The sequence below is a fragment of the Chanodichthys erythropterus genome, chromosome 9 (genome assembly GCF_024489055.1).
Source record: "Chanodichthys erythropterus isolate Z2021 chromosome 9, ASM2448905v1, whole genome shotgun sequence".
Classification (NCBI taxonomy): Eukaryota; Metazoa; Chordata; class Actinopteri; order Cypriniformes; family Xenocyprididae; genus Chanodichthys; species Chanodichthys erythropterus.
In genome coordinates this window covers 20,972,631-20,989,011 of record NC_090229.1, presented here as the reverse complement: position 1 = coordinate 20,989,011, position 16,381 = coordinate 20,972,631, and positions in this window count along the sequence as shown.

The window sequence follows — 16,381 nt, the reverse complement described above, 5'->3', positions numbered from 1 at the left end:
CTCTGCCGTTCTTACCACACTGTGAGGCTGCAACAGTGGTCCCAGAGAGAGCCTTTAATTATTGAGAACTTGCTGGCGTCACTCTGACCTTGAGAGAAGTGCATTTGTGTGGATGCTTTACACACATGCTAGCCTGATGTCTTACACCAGATTTAGACAGTGCGGAAAGCGGTATTCATCTCTAGAAAAAAGAAAGGATGAAAAGGAGGTATTTTTAAACACTATTAATGAGTCTTCTAAAACTTGCGACTAAGGTCTGCCACTCAAACGTCCATGAACTCCACATCCCGCCTCTGAGTTGATAAGACTTCACACTGTTCACAGGCTCATTTGCACGCACGGGCTTCAGGAAACTGGCGGAAGGGATATTTATCACCAGCCTAATGGGGCGTGCAGCAAGGCTTGAATTTACAACATGGCCGCACGGGGCATTTTATCTGGGGAAATTATGACACAGCAGGGATTGGAGAGGAAGAGAGAAAGCAAGAGGGAAGGTGAAGTTATTAAACAAAACTAGTAGAGTGTGCGCTATCAAATTGGGCCTTAAAGAACTATTCACCCATGAATGAATACATTTTTACTCACCCAAATATTATTTTCTTTCATCCATGAGATACAAAAATGGTCACAATTTATTTTTATAGTCCACTTTAGACATTCTACTAACTGTAAGTAACTACATGTTAACTGCCAGTCATTAGAATGTTAGTAAAGTGTCTGCTTAATATCTGCTAACACTTCATTTTGATGGTCCGCCAACATAAGGCCCGGTTTCACAGACGAGGCTTAGCCTAAGCCAGAATTAGGACTTAGTTCAGTTAGGATATTTAAGTAATTTTTATAAACGTACACTTGGAAAAAACATTACTGGTGTGCATTTTGAGACAAACTGGCACTGACATATGTTTTTTAAGATATGGCAATACAAGTTGCTTTCAGTTAAAACAGCTCGAACATGCATTTTAGTCTAGGAATAGCTTAAAGGATTAGTTCACTTTCCTGATTTTCCTGATAATTTACTCACCCCCATGTCATCTAAAATGTTCATGTCTTTCTTTCTTCAGTCGAAAAGAAATTAAGGTTTTTGATGAAAACATTCCAGGATTATTCTCCTATAGTGGACTTACTGTATGTCCTACGCCTTCCCTATTCTACTTACATTAAAAATGGAAGTGACGCTGCATTCGTTAAGTTGAATAGGGAAGGCATAGAATACGAAAGTGCGGTTTTGGCGGAACCACTTGGAAGGCGATCATTTGTTTATATAAAGCATATACATTTACATTTTTTTCTAAAGTGACCGATCGTTTCTCTGGATAAGACCCTTATTCCTCATCTGGTATCGTTTAAAGCTCTTTGAAGCTGCACTGAAACTGTAATTTTGACCTTCAACCATTTGGAGGCCACTGAAGTCCACTATAAAGAGAATAATCCTGGAATGTTTTCATCAAAAACCTTAATTTCTTTTCCACTGAAGAAAGAAGGACATGGACATCTTGGATGACATGGGGGTGAGTAAATTATCAGGAAAATTTTATTTGAAAGTGAACTAACATATACACACATTCATGGAATTAGTTACAATCAGTGGTTACCACAGACATCTAGTTCCCAGCATGCTTTGTTTCTGAGTGTTAAATGAGAGTAAATGTTAAAATTAAGTGCTATTTCATGTGTTTTGCTCAATACTGATATAGAGATCTGTAAGTGTTTAAAGTTGTATTATTTTGGAATTTAAAAGGTTTTCTGGTATGTGTGAGTTTTCGGGGTTACCATTGTGCTGAAGAGTTGAGTCTGTGGTGAGGTTGATGATCGGCTGAACACCATTAAGACTATAATAACTTTATTTAAAAAGTAACAGCTGTGTATGCTATAGCACAGTAATAGTCTCTTTGGTTGTAGGAACTTTAGTACATGCAGGTGTGCTTTTGTTAACTAACTTAAAAATATGAAATGTTTAAAATGTAAATAATTATAAAATATAAGAAATGTGTAATATATTTTACCATATATGTGTTTATACTGCATATATCTGCAATATATTATGCATGCAGTACCATATCTGATCACATATAAATCTATATATTATGAAGTATATTACTGAATATAAAATTACATACACTCTAAAAAATAAAACATTGGTTCAACAACAACAACAAAAAATACGTTAACGTTTTCCACTAGATTTTTTAACTTAAGCCAATTGGGAGAATTACATTAATTCAAAGCAATATTTTAAGTTGATCCAACAAAGGTGAAGACGTTTTTTTTTTTTGCCACAATAAAAACACATTTCTAAGTAACATGAACTTAATAATTGTCAACATGAATGCAACTATTTAAGTTGAGCCAACATAATGTTTTAAGTGAGGTGAAGATGAAGATTTTTGGACATAATAAAACGCATTTCTAAGTAACATGAACTTACCAAGCACCGCATGTCACCATCATGGTACAGTAAATCTCCAAAAACCCACATTAACAGAAACTCTTCTAAATTAGCTTAACAATAATATATTTACGCAATATATTTTTTGGAATATTTTCAAATAAACTGTTAAATCGGGTAATATATTGATAATTCATATATAGGGAAATATATTTTCTTTCCATAAGGGAGGAGTGTTTGAAAGCAGGCCGGTCCGCTGATAGACGCCTGCTGACGCATGTGTATCTGCTAAGCGCTTGGTGAAGAGCATCATTGATGTCTGTTTACAACATGTTTTTGAAGTGTTGATCATTGCAGCCAATCACAGACAGCACATGAACACAAAGGCCAATCAGAGGTGTTTACTAATCCGCTCAACAGCGCTCAAAGCGTCACATTTTTAAAATTTCAGCACAAAACTTTGCGGTCGGTACTTTTGGCAACACTAATATTATGAAAGCATTAGGATTTGGTAGTAAATGCGATTGTTTTTCTGTGTGTCACAGGAGACTGCAACACAGCAAGTTTGAATCACAAATCATTTTTAGTGATTCATTTTCAGTGATTTTAACATTTTGAAAGTCAGTGGGACACAATCACTTTGCACGATGAACAGACTGAAATTTAAGGCTTTATTCACTCTCAAATAAAAACAAATACTGATCAATATGGCCTAGTGATATATTCAATCATTAATATAGGGCAAATAATTTCTAAAGAAAAGCCTCTAAACAAACTCCCACAATGGCAAATGAAAGCTTCCAAATCTCTATCCAAATACTCAGCGGTAAGAGAGAAATTTTGCAGTGCTGCCAGTCTGCCATTTGTCAGCATCAGTGTGATCCAAAAAAGTGCTGTTCCTTTTTTGTGGCCTTGTCTGTGTTCACATTCTTCACTTGTAAGCATTACAAAATTAGGATGAATAAAGCTTGAAAGAGTGGGAGAACAAGAAACAAAGCTTATTATAGGCAAAGTATGGTGCATAATCTGGTACTTTGCCTGTTATTTATCTAAAACACTCCATGTAATGGCATTCAGGATTTAACTTCTTACCCTGGACTCAGATTTAATGGCCCATGGTGTCTTTTCTCACTTTCTGTGCCTTTTAACTGCCTTTGACAGACCGTATTTCTCCCAGCCTTGTACCTGACAGAAGCGACCTGTACCTCTTGCACAGTCTGTCAGAGACTGGAAAGTAATTGCCAGATTGTGTATGCACACCACATCTTTCTCTCCTGCAGTGAAGTCAGTCTTATACATTTACATGGATTGAACCATTAATGATGCTCAATCCCTTCAGGAGCAGACAACAGACCGATCACTGTGTAACCGACATCTAATGACCTTAATCACAGAGAAGATGACAAGGGACATGGGTGAGATACAGCTGTAATTCAGGTGTCATGAATCAGGGTGTGTGTTACACTGACAAGATATGAAGCACAGGACATATTTCAGGCTGAAGCTGATCTGAGCACTATAAGCCTGCTGTTAAGGGCCGGCTGACGTCATAATCTCCTGCTGCAACATTACGTATCATAAACAGGATGGCGATACAGATTTTGTCAGTGCCAAAGGTGGAGCTACAGGGATGCTTTAGGTTTGGGCTTGATTCCAGTTAGATATGTGCAGTGACAGCATGTATGTTTACAGAATTTCAGGACACAAATACAAAAAAATATGACAAAAAAAGATTCTATCAAATGATTAAAAGGGGCACTGATATCAGAATTTGTCCTAAAATTAATAAACATTCTTATGTATGTGTTTTGGTATAGATGGAACTGTCATTTCATTGGAAAGAAATAGAAAATGGTAGAGATAGGAGGTTGGAACAGAAGGCACAACACCATCTGTATCTCAACCTGCCAATGAGATGGTCAGTCCCCACTCGCCACACAGATAAAGGGAACACTGATAATATGCAATATATGATAATATATAAAAAGAGAATATATATATATATATATATATATATATATATATATATATATATATATATATATATATATATATATATATATATATATATATATATATCTGTGATTATTTTCCCACAATAATGCATCGAAGCATTGTGCTTTTGTATTAAATAACTAAATATGTAGGGTTGAAGATATTACTCATCAAGTGCCAGAACTGAGGATTTGCCTGATGACTTCATATTCAATTCAATCATTTTCAGTGAAAACCCACACACTGCATTATAAAGCTGTGCATTTTGAATCACAGATATAACATGAAAGGATTAGACATTTGTCAAGCAAGATGTGAGAGCCAGTGCAAGATAAAACACTAAATATATCTTTCATTTGTACTCTAAAGGCTGCAGGAAATAGTCATTTCCTCCGCACTGTTAACAGAGAAACTTCAAGCTTGCTGCCAAGAATTTTAATGCATCCTTCAGCACTGCTTAATCCATAAAGACAGAATCCAGAACAACATGACATTCTGATTTTTTACTAAATGGCTTTGTTATTCTTCATGTGTTAAGACTTTCTGGTTCTGTATGGATTATTGTACTGGTTACATGGCTTTCTTTTTCTGGTGATTACGTTAATATAATTCTGAAGAAATATCTTTGCAGCATTTAAATAAGTGAATTTGATAATATTAAAAGTGAAGTTTACGGTTTCGGCACTAAAGAACTGACACTTTGTTAAGCTCCGCCTCCCTTGGTTACTAACTCAGACAAGCTTTATAGGACTGAACTTGAGATTTATATGTGCTCATATGTGGTAAAAACAGCTGTTAATTAATTGAAATGAATGAATGAAATGACATTAATTAAACATTAATAAGACATTAATTAATTAAAGCTGCAGTCCGCAAGTTTTTTTGGTTAAAAATTATCCAAAATCAATTTTTGAGCAAGTACATAACCAGCCAGTGTTCAAAACTATCTCATTATCTTAGCTTGATTCACAATCGTAAGCTTGTAATAATGTTTTATAATAAGAGCGACATGGTGGATTTCCGCGGGTAATTTGAGCATGCAACAGTTCCTCTGTGCGTCATTACGTCACGTCCGCAAACAGAAAGAGGAGTCCCGTCCAGGCTAGTCACTTTTTATCACGTGAGAATGCTGTTGGTAGCAGATCATTTATAGCCTGTTCTCACAGCAGCTGAAATAATTAAACTTATCATTTTTATGGCCGATTGTAATCCAGAAAGATCCAAATAACAATCATCAGTGACAACTGGAGATTCACCGGTAATCAAAAAGCAAAAGACTTTGGACTGTGGAGTGGCAACAGAAATTGAAATCTACAGGAAACGCTAATATACACATAGTCATAGTAATGCTGATGTTGTTAACATTAACGATTTGAGAACAAAGTAACAGTAATAATAATTTGCACGGTTTGGCATGATCCGAGCTAAACGATCGTTAGATTTAATCACAATTGGCAGCGCGATTTATTGTAGGCCTAATACTTTTTTCCTGAGTTGGTCTGAACAAAAGTGGCAGACATGTTACTTACTTGTTCAGATGATATTTTCCAGTGAAAATTCTTATATTGGTCATACTTTCAAGATGTAGAATCTGTGATTCTGAAATACAGTATCCACACCGGTGCAGTGACTGACAGCAAACATTAGATTAATCCGCACTGACAAGCTGTGCCGAGGCACAACGCACGTACAGATAACTGTTCCGCATATGACTGCAATTGCAGGTTTCAAACAAGAGATGGCGACAAAGAGGAAAAATCGCGGACTGCAGCTAAACCATCTCGAGATTAAAGTTGTTAAATTTCGAGAAAAAAGTCGAGATAAAATGTTGAGAATAAACTCGTTAAATTACGAGAAAAAACATGTTAAATTTTGAGAAAAAAGTCGGGATAAAATTCTGAGAATAAACTCATTAAATTATGAGAATAAAGTCATTAAATTACAGGAAAAAAGTTGTAAATTATGAGAAAAAATTCGTAATTTAACAAATTTGTTCTCGTAATTTAATGACTTTATTCTCAACATTTTATCTCGACTTTTTTTCTCGAAATTTAACACATTTTTTTCTCGTAATTTAACGAGTTTATTCTCAACATTTTATCTCAACTTTTTTTCTCGAAATTTAACAACTTTAATGTCGAGATGGTTTTATTTTTTTATTATTGCTTGGCCCTAATCCTCTTCCGTAGAGGCCTGCATAGGGACAAAAAAATAAATAAATAAGGACTTATATAGTGATGTATAGTGATTGTTTTGAAATCGGCCATCACTAAATAAGTCGTTATTTTGTTTTTTTGGCGCACCAAAAATATTCTCGTGGCTTTATATCTACCACTGTACACACATGAACTGATTTAAATATGTTTTTAGTACCTTTATAGATCTTGAGAGAGGAAATGTCATTGCTGGCTATTGAGGCTTCAGTGAGCCTTCAGATTTCAACAAAAATATCTTAATTTGTGTTCCGAAGATAAAGAAGCTCTTATGGGTGTGGAACAACATGAGGGTGAGTAATAAATGACAGACTTAACGAAGGGTCAATTGCTAAAATAAAATAATAATCCAACTTCCATTGATCAGGCGAGATTATTAAAACGGGATAGAAGGAAGAATATTAACATCAGGAAAAAATATATCACCTTCCTGTTTACCTGTGCATAATTCCTGTGTTATAATTATGGAAATATCCCGGACTCTTGATGATAATAATATAAGACTGTCACAATAACTGATTTGATTAATGGCTACATGTGCACCATCAAATCCAGTTCTACAGTACCCTAGAGCTAAGTGTCCAGAATAAGCACACATAATAATCCTAACGCGCATTAATGGTCAGCCAGCCATCTCTGCTTTAGTCATTTTTTAATATGTCTCTCTGTTATATAAGGCATTATATGGGCAGTGATGGGAGAGGGTTAAGCCACTGCTAAGCTTTCATTACAGAGATAGAAGGAGGTGTGAGGACCCAACAGATGGCCCTCTAGAGTCTAGGAGATGCCACTCGGTGTAGTGATACAGTACAAGTGTGCTTCACTTATGTAAGTCTCCAATCTAATGGATTTCCAATCTTCTAATTTTATATATATATATATATATATATATATATATATATATATATATATATATATATATAGAGAGAGAGAGAGAGAGAGAGAGAGAGCACTATTTTTATCACAATGCTTTAAGTGCATTGTGGAGCAGAACATCTCGTTGAGTCAGAAGCTGGATTTTCATACTGTGTTTGCTGACCCATTGTGTGATTAATCAGATGCACATTCTACATCTCCTCTGTCATGGATCCATTCATAAAGCCAAGTCCAAGTGCTATTTTTTTTGCATACATCTACATAAATGATCTGGATGCCGCCGAAACTAGAACAAGACGCAGAACAAGAGTGCGTCTACTGTTCTGCTTGTCAAACTGCACATCACGACTGCAATTTCCATTAGAGGGAATACACTTCAGCACATGCAGTTCACTCATAATCTGCAATCTAAAGCCCCACGTGGTCGTCCATCAGCTTAATGACTAGGAGGTCTTTACACACGGAGAGGCCTTTTGATAAAGGAACAAAGAATCTGTCAGTAAAAAAGCCACTTCCTGGGTGCTATACCTGTGTTTTTTTTGCTCGGGTAGAGACCATGTCAGATGTATGCATTTTTCTTCACAAGAGTCTATCTCTGGAAAAGCTAAAAAAAGAAAAGTTAGAGCCAGGAAAAAGAGAGATATAAATGTGAAGCCATATAGTGTGTTTTGACTTCTTTTTGACATTCTGCAAAAATATCTTACAAGGTTTTCAAATTAAACGTTGCTTCTTTTTCTTTGGCAGCCATAAGGGTTAGCTCAGAAAAGGCATTCTTAAATCTATGTCTTGGTTTTTGGATAAAGCAGCCAAACGTCTCTTACCCATCATGCATCAGTAGAAGCAAATCAACACAACAGTGAAATGGAGCTCTTTCCGTCAGCACCCTCTTGTGGCTAAAAATCAAAATCAGTTTGTCATTTTATCTTTGCTGGGCAAAGCTTAGCTTATTGAAAACATTCTGTAGTTTGAGACAAAGTATTTACAGACAAGGTTACAGATAATAAATACAGCCTAAAGCAGTGGTTCTCACATTTTTGACTCCAAGACAAAATTCGAAGGCCCTCATTAAAGGGTGAGTTCACCTCAAAATGAAAATTCTGTCATTAATTACTCACCCTCATGTCGTTCCACACCTGTAAGACCTTTTTTCAAAGAAATTTCTGATAAAATTCACTAACCATTTAACCACTCATTATTGGCCAGCTCCGGCACTGGCATCACACGCATGCGTTCTGCTGCACACGTGAACAGTGTCGGCCAATAATGAGTCAGCGTTCTGATGTAGAACCTGAAAGCGCTGAATGTAAACAACGTAAGGGAATGACACAGAAGAGAGGATATTGTTTAATAAAGTCGGTATTTGTGTTATGTTTTTGCACACAAAAAGTATTCTTGTCGCTTCATAACATTAAGGTTGAACCACCGCAGTCATGTGGATTATTTTAACTATGTCTTTACTATCTTTTTGGACTTTGAAAGCTGTGGTTAAATTGCTGGACGAGTCATATACCTCTTGGATTTCATCAAAAATATCTTAATTTGTGTTCTGAAGATGAACAAAGGTTTTACGGGTTTGGAACGACATGATGCTGAGTAATTAATGACAGAATTTTTATTTTTGGGTGAACTAACCCTTAAGATTATACAGTATGTACCTTTGGTACTTCTGTTGTAATAAAAATAACCTCAAAAAATATGATACCAGTTCAGTCTTGTACATCTTTGTTTTTAGCATTAATTAAGATTATGTTAATATATATATATATATATATATATATATATATATATATATATATATATATATATAAAAATAATCGAGCACAGCGTTAGTTCAGTCAGGCCACGTAGGCATAGTGCTGCGACCAGCTGACGCGGTCAGCTGTCAAATCGCTCCACCATTCTCCTATTAGTCACGGGACATATATACGTGGCATTGCTGCTCGGTAAGTATGCTCAAACTGCTCGCAACCCTCCCTCCCTCCCCATTATAAGCATGAGCATATTACTGTGCACCTTCTGGTTGTCGTCTTCTTTTGTTTCAGATCACTAAGACTTTCATGTCCTGTCTGGCATGGACCTCATTGCTGAGAGACACTCATCCTCATAACCAAGCTACAGTATAGACGTCCCACTGCCATATCTACACATGATTACCATGTTCACTTTTAAAGACATTACTAAGTGTCTTAATTGTCTATGTATTCCCAAGCTGATGTTTCTGGGGCGTTAATGTTAAAGCTCTTGTATGTTCAATTAATTTTAGAGCAAGAACCCCCCTAAGGAACCATACCGCCAAATATAAATTGTGTTCAATAAACTCAAGTAACTTGCCAAAGTGGTCCTGTCTGAAATATATATATATATATATATATATATATATATTTATATATTAAATATATATATATATATATATATATATATATATATATATAAAATAAATAATCATTTTAAGACTTATTACTGCCACCCTGGAAGTTTGTGAGGGCCTCTATGTGAGTCCCGGCCCCCTGGTTGAGAATCACTGGTCTAGTAAATAAATATATGCATAGTCTATGTACAAACATTAGATAAAAGTAGGCATAAACCCATTTTGAACAAGGGGCTTCAGAGCGCACACTGGCTGTGTGCTTTTTTTTAACATTAAGGATGAGGATGAAGTAATAAATCCATTAGAATGATTCAAAAAGTAATATTTTATTACCCCATACATTACACATACAATGTGTGTGCTGGTGAGACCTGTGTGAATGTGCACTTTCAGCCCCGTAAAGGTCACCTTTTGAAGAAGAACACACATTGCAGACAAAAGAACCCACCGCCCGACTCCCACCTTCCTCTGGGTCCAGAGTAAAAAGCTCTTTAGATGATCACAGGTTTCAGGATGATGGCTTATCCACCTTCCAAAAGAGTGTCTTTAAAAGTCCACACAACAGACAGAAACCAGATTTATGGAAAGCGAATGAACTATGACTGAGTTGTTGTTATTTTAAATGAAGGTAATTATAATAATTTTAAAACTTGACATTTTTGGTCTAATCCACTGTATTAAAATATGACTATCTTGCCTGTAAAAATATAAAACACAAGGTAGATAATGTAGGTTAGGGTCAGTTCATTTATTATCAAATATTTTGTCACTTATTTTTTGCACTTTCTCTCTCGCATTCTGCGAGATTCTTTCTACACACACATACAGTGGTGACAAATGAGTGTGCCACAGCTGCTCTGGTGTGGGCAGCATTATGTCTTTTCTCTCTTCCCACCTGTCTTCATGCTCCATTGCTTTATTGATTCTGTGCTCCTCTCCATCAGATAAAGACATGAATACTGTCTACATGAACAAGCCTGCCACACACACGCAAAGGCCTCATTTATAGTATGAACAGAAAAGAAAATAACCTAAGTTTTAATGCTACGTAATGAACCGTGTTGATATAAGGGCTGTTACTTTATAGCCCAGTTCGGTCTCTACATGGCTCAAGAAACAGTGCTCAGTACATTTAATTGCAAATGAAGCTGGGAAAAGTGGAATTTAATGAAGTGGAGTTGTTTTGGAGAGGATGGTTTTGCAGCAGTCGTACGGATGTAGAATAGGAGACTGTGGTCATCTTTTTTACATTAGATCTTGCCAGCTGCCGTATTTATGAAAACAGACAATAATAGCACCATTATAGCCATAAACAACCTTGGTTTCAGCGCCGAATGTGCTGGAAGGGGCTGTAACTCTGCAGTCTGTGCAGTTGATATACAGTTGTGGGTTTTTTCAAACTCTCGGTCAGGTCTCAAACTTCAAGCAGCATGGTCGTTACAGTCTACAGGGAATGATTATGGCTGTATTTCTCAGGTCCAGCGTTCTTTTCTTGCTGTTTGAAGTTGCATATTAAGGTCAGTTGTGTGCTTTGGACCAATGGGTGCAAAAAAAAATTGCATTATTACCGCAATGAAGTCCAGGGTAATGGGCCATATATCATAAACAGGCCAGGCGGTGTATTTTGTGTGATTTTCCTGGCTCTTAAGACTTCATACTGAACTACAAGCTATACATCAGGTTTGTCAAAAGTAAATAATGGTGAAGGTTACTTCAGAGACCTGCTAGGGAACATTTTAGGTTGTTTCAATATGCTTTGAATGAGCTATTTAGTGAAAAAACCTTGTATCCTCTCAGACTGACATTCTCTGAAATGTTTATTTTGCTTCAAATATGCTGCATTAATTTGATTAAAAATACAGTAGAAACAGTAATATTGTGGAGTATTATTAAAATTTAAAATAACTGTTTTCTATTTTAATTAGTGCTGTCAAACGATTGTGTTTAATCGCATCCAAAAAAATTAAAGTTTGTGTTTACAAAATATGTGTGTGTGTACTGTGAATATTTATTATTGTATTGTATTGTAAAACTTTACTGTCCCCCTTAGGGGCAATTTGTTCTGCAGCATGATACACTGTAAAAAAAAATCCCAGGTAAAATTTACGGTAAAAAAAAATGGCAGCTGCCAGAACTTTACAGTAAAAAATAAACTGTAGTAAAATAATTAACTGATATAATGTTAATTTACCAACCTAATGAAGTACCAATATCTGTTTTGTACCTTTATAATACACTGACACTGTCAGTGTCAGTCTGACAGTCACCAAACACAGTGGTGTCAAAAAAAGAAGAAGAAAATAAAAAAACACAGTGGTGATGAGAGTCACATGATGAATCAAAGTTCATCACAAGCAGATTTTCCACAAGCTGAGAAGGACAATACTAACATATAGAAGGTGCACACAGTGTCATTCACACACACACTAAACACCATCATGGTAATATGATTTTAAAAATGCAATAAACATTAATTTAACAACATTAGATGTAACATAAAACCCTAATGTACATAACTGATTAGAAAAAAATTGAGAAAAACTAAGAAGAAACAGAGTTATTTCAATGAAAATACATCAAATGTGAAGTGTCACACAGGGAATTGTGGGAAAGTCAAGTTACAGTGTTTCACTGTAAATTTTACAGTGAATTGTTATTTTTCACTTCCAAAAACTGTGAATTGAACAGTATTTTACCGTAAAATTACATTAAATGTGCAGTTAGATCTATTACAGTTATTCACCGTATATAGTATGGAAACTCTCTGTAAACCAATTGACAGTTTTTCACTGCAGCATTTTTACAGTCTTTTAATGTTAAAATCACGGTCATTTTTTACAGTGTAGCACCACGTACAAGACAGACAAATACACAACATTAATAGCACATAAAAAAAGTATATATATACACACACATACATGTATTTATTAAAAAATATATATATTTACATGTATACAATTATACTAATTGTATACATGTACATATATATTTTTTAATAAGTAAATACTTTATAATAATAATTTATAATAATTATAATTATTTTATATATAAATATATTATTTTTGGTTAAATATATACATGCATGTGTGTATATTTATATATATACACAGTACACACACGTAAACACAAACTTTTATTTTGGATGATAGCACTAATTTTAATATATTTTAAAAAACAATTTATTTCAGATGAAAAGCTTAATTTTCTTCAGTGTCACTTGATCCTTCATAAATCATTCTAATATGCTGATTTGCTGCTCAAACATTTCTTATTATCCAAATGGTTGTGCTGTGTAATATATTTGTGTGGAAACACATTAACAGTGTAAAATTATTTACTGTCACACTCACTTTTGATTAATTTAATGCATCCTTGCTGGATAACACACACACACACACACACACACACACACACACACACACACACACACACACACACACACACACACACACACACACACATACATACATACATAAATTATTAGAAAAGATCAGGAGCAATAAGGTGAAGGTGTTGTAATGCAATAACAATTTCTGCAGTTGTCTGTGACTCAGTGCTCCAGTACTATCTGTCAGACGGTCAAAACAGCTTGTGTTTGGGTTGCGTATATAGTCCTTGATGATTCTGTGTGCTTCCTTTGGACAATGACACATGTATGATTCATACTGGGATATGAAGACTTGCAGGGTTTTTACATTTCTACACTCTAAAAAAATGCTGGGTTAAAAACAACCCAAGTTGGGTTGAAAATGGACAAACCCAGCGATTGGGTTGTTTTAACCCAGCGGTTGGGTTAAATGTTTGCCCAGCCTGCTGGGTAGTTTTATTTAAACCAACTATTATTTAAAAATTGTTATATGGCTAGCTTAAAATGAACCCAAAATAGTTGGGAAATTAAAAACCAGATGCAATTAGAGAGACAACAATAATAGACAAAAGGTGAATGTTTATTAATAAGCTTTAATATTTTATTAATATAAATTTAATAGTTTAATAGTTTATTAATATAAATGTATTAATAAGCAATTTAATAAATGTTTATTGTTTAATAATTATTCATTGAACATTAATAAATGTTTATTTCAAACATACTTTGGGTTCATTTTAATTAAGCAATACAGTAATTTTTAAACAATAGTTGAGTTAAATAAAACTACCCAGCAGGTTGGGCAAACATTTAACCCTACCGCTGGGTTAAAACAACCCAATCGCTGGGTTTGTCCATTTTCAACCCAACTTGGGTTGTTTTTAACCCAGCATCTTTTAAAGTATATAATAACCCAGTAAAGAAACTCAAACCAGCCTTAAAGACTTTCCACCCTTTTCTTCAAATAAATAAATAAATCAGGCTCACTGAAAGAAAACAGGTAACAATAAAATTTAATGTTGCCTAAATGAATTTATGCAACTCAAACATTTCAGAGAAGATACTGATGGTTTTGCTGCATTTGCGAAAAACTGGACAGGGTCCACAATACAGGAAATTACATCACTCATAATTAGATAGCAGTATTGTATCCACTAGATGGTGCTAAAAACGTCATGTTTGATTTCTGCTGAAAGGTTCATTACCAAAGTCCTGACTTGTGTTCTACAAACTGACTGTACTGTCTATTTGCTATTTTAATCAAAGTTGATGGAGCTGATCTCACAGATACAGTTGCAACATTGCAAGTATCCATAATGCATGTTGTAATTAAAGTTATTTATGGTAACTTACTGTGTCTGATCATCTTAAAAACGATCATCTAACCGGATACAGTACATACAGAGTCAATACAATCAAATATGGAGCAATGCACCAATAATGAATCTAAAGGAGCAACTCAGGCAACATATTTGAGATAAGGCTGTTATCTGGAAGCACTGCGTGTGCTGCTGACCCGTGAATGAATTCTCTGAACGGCTCTGGTTACAGCTTAAATCTCCATGTGTTTATCTTTTGGCGAAGGGAGGGGGGGGGGGTCGAATGCTAGAATGCTCTTGTCATAACCTGGCAACATTCGAGGGTCAGATCATGTGGAGGAAGACTCATTTGAACAAGAACCGGGGCCAAATGGAGAGTTTGTGAGCTCTCAAGCTGAACGTTTTGATTGTGAGATTTTACTACAGATGGTAAACAAAGCAACCACATGTTGAGTCCTGTATATGTAATTATGACTGCATGTGGACCTTTTGCTCGGGCCTTTGCATACACAGGTCTACTACTTTAAGTCAGGATATCAGGAAAAGTCCTGACCCCACAAGCTCAACATGCCCCTTTTAATAAAACAATAAACATGGGACAAGTCTCACAATCCACCCCCATTGCAGCCGGCCACATAACCAGGGTCACCCCCGGGAGAGGCCTTCCTTTTATCCCCATACCAGCCGATGGCTACAAATACTCCGAACACAAACACAAGCTCACTACAAATGCTGGTCACTATTTTAAGCCATCTAAGTCAAATAAAGTTACACAGGAAAAGAAGGTAAATATTTCCACTCATACCTTGAATTTTTTTAAAAAGAGCTTTATTTATGCTTGGCTCCCCCTATGTGATGTCCTAGAGTGTTTGAAATTGAAGCCCTGCCACAGAAGAGGGGGGCTCAGGGGGGTCCCAGACACCCAATACCCCACGCGCTGCAGGCTCAGTTTGAAGAAAAAGAGCACAATTGGATTAGATACCAAAATATGAGCAGTGTTTGTTTTAATCAGTCTGGTGACACAGGGAGCTTTTGAAAGCACTAGGGAGAGAGAGTTGAGGCAAAGGAAGAGGAGAATGGGAGAAGGACAGCTGTCCTGCAGACCTGATACTGCGTTTGGAGACAGGGGCCTGCGGTCTGGGGGGTGCTTGGCCATGAAGGGGTCACAGCCAGGACTCTACAGACCATAGTCAGGGTAGATACATATTTATTTTTTTGACAGGAAATAGGCCTACAGTGCATTCAAGGAATGGTACTGTTGTTTAACAACATGCCAACTGATAAAACTTATTTCCAAAAAAGAAAAAAAAAGACTCCATAAACAGTTTTGAAAGATGTGAATTCTATCCCTCACTCGTTTTCAATCACATAAAATTCAATATGACTTCCAATGAGGACAACACCTTTGCATTCAACTTCTCAAAAGAATTTTCTCTTTACATTTTCATTACTGTTACAATGCACAGTAACATTGTGGCGAGCAGGGCGGGCGAGAGCCGTGAGGGAACGGCGCGAGGCCGGTGGCGCGAGAGTTAATGAGCTCCACCTGGGAGGCGCACCGGCCTTGAGTCTCTCACGGAGGAGCTCCGGAAGCATAAAAGGAGGAGCGACGACAGTGAAGGACGAGACAGGACCAGGCCTTTACTTTATTTTATGTTGTATTATGTTTGTGTGGCCGGCAGACGTCCGCAAGGGTCTGCCGGCATTACTTTCGTTTTGTATTTGTTTATTTTGAATTAAAGTTTTGTTGAACGTTCGCCGGTTCCCGCCTCCTTCTTCCCATACTTACGAACTGTGTTACAAACATCTTTATAGCTCAGTAAATGTTTTAAAGGGCACCTATAGACCCTTTTC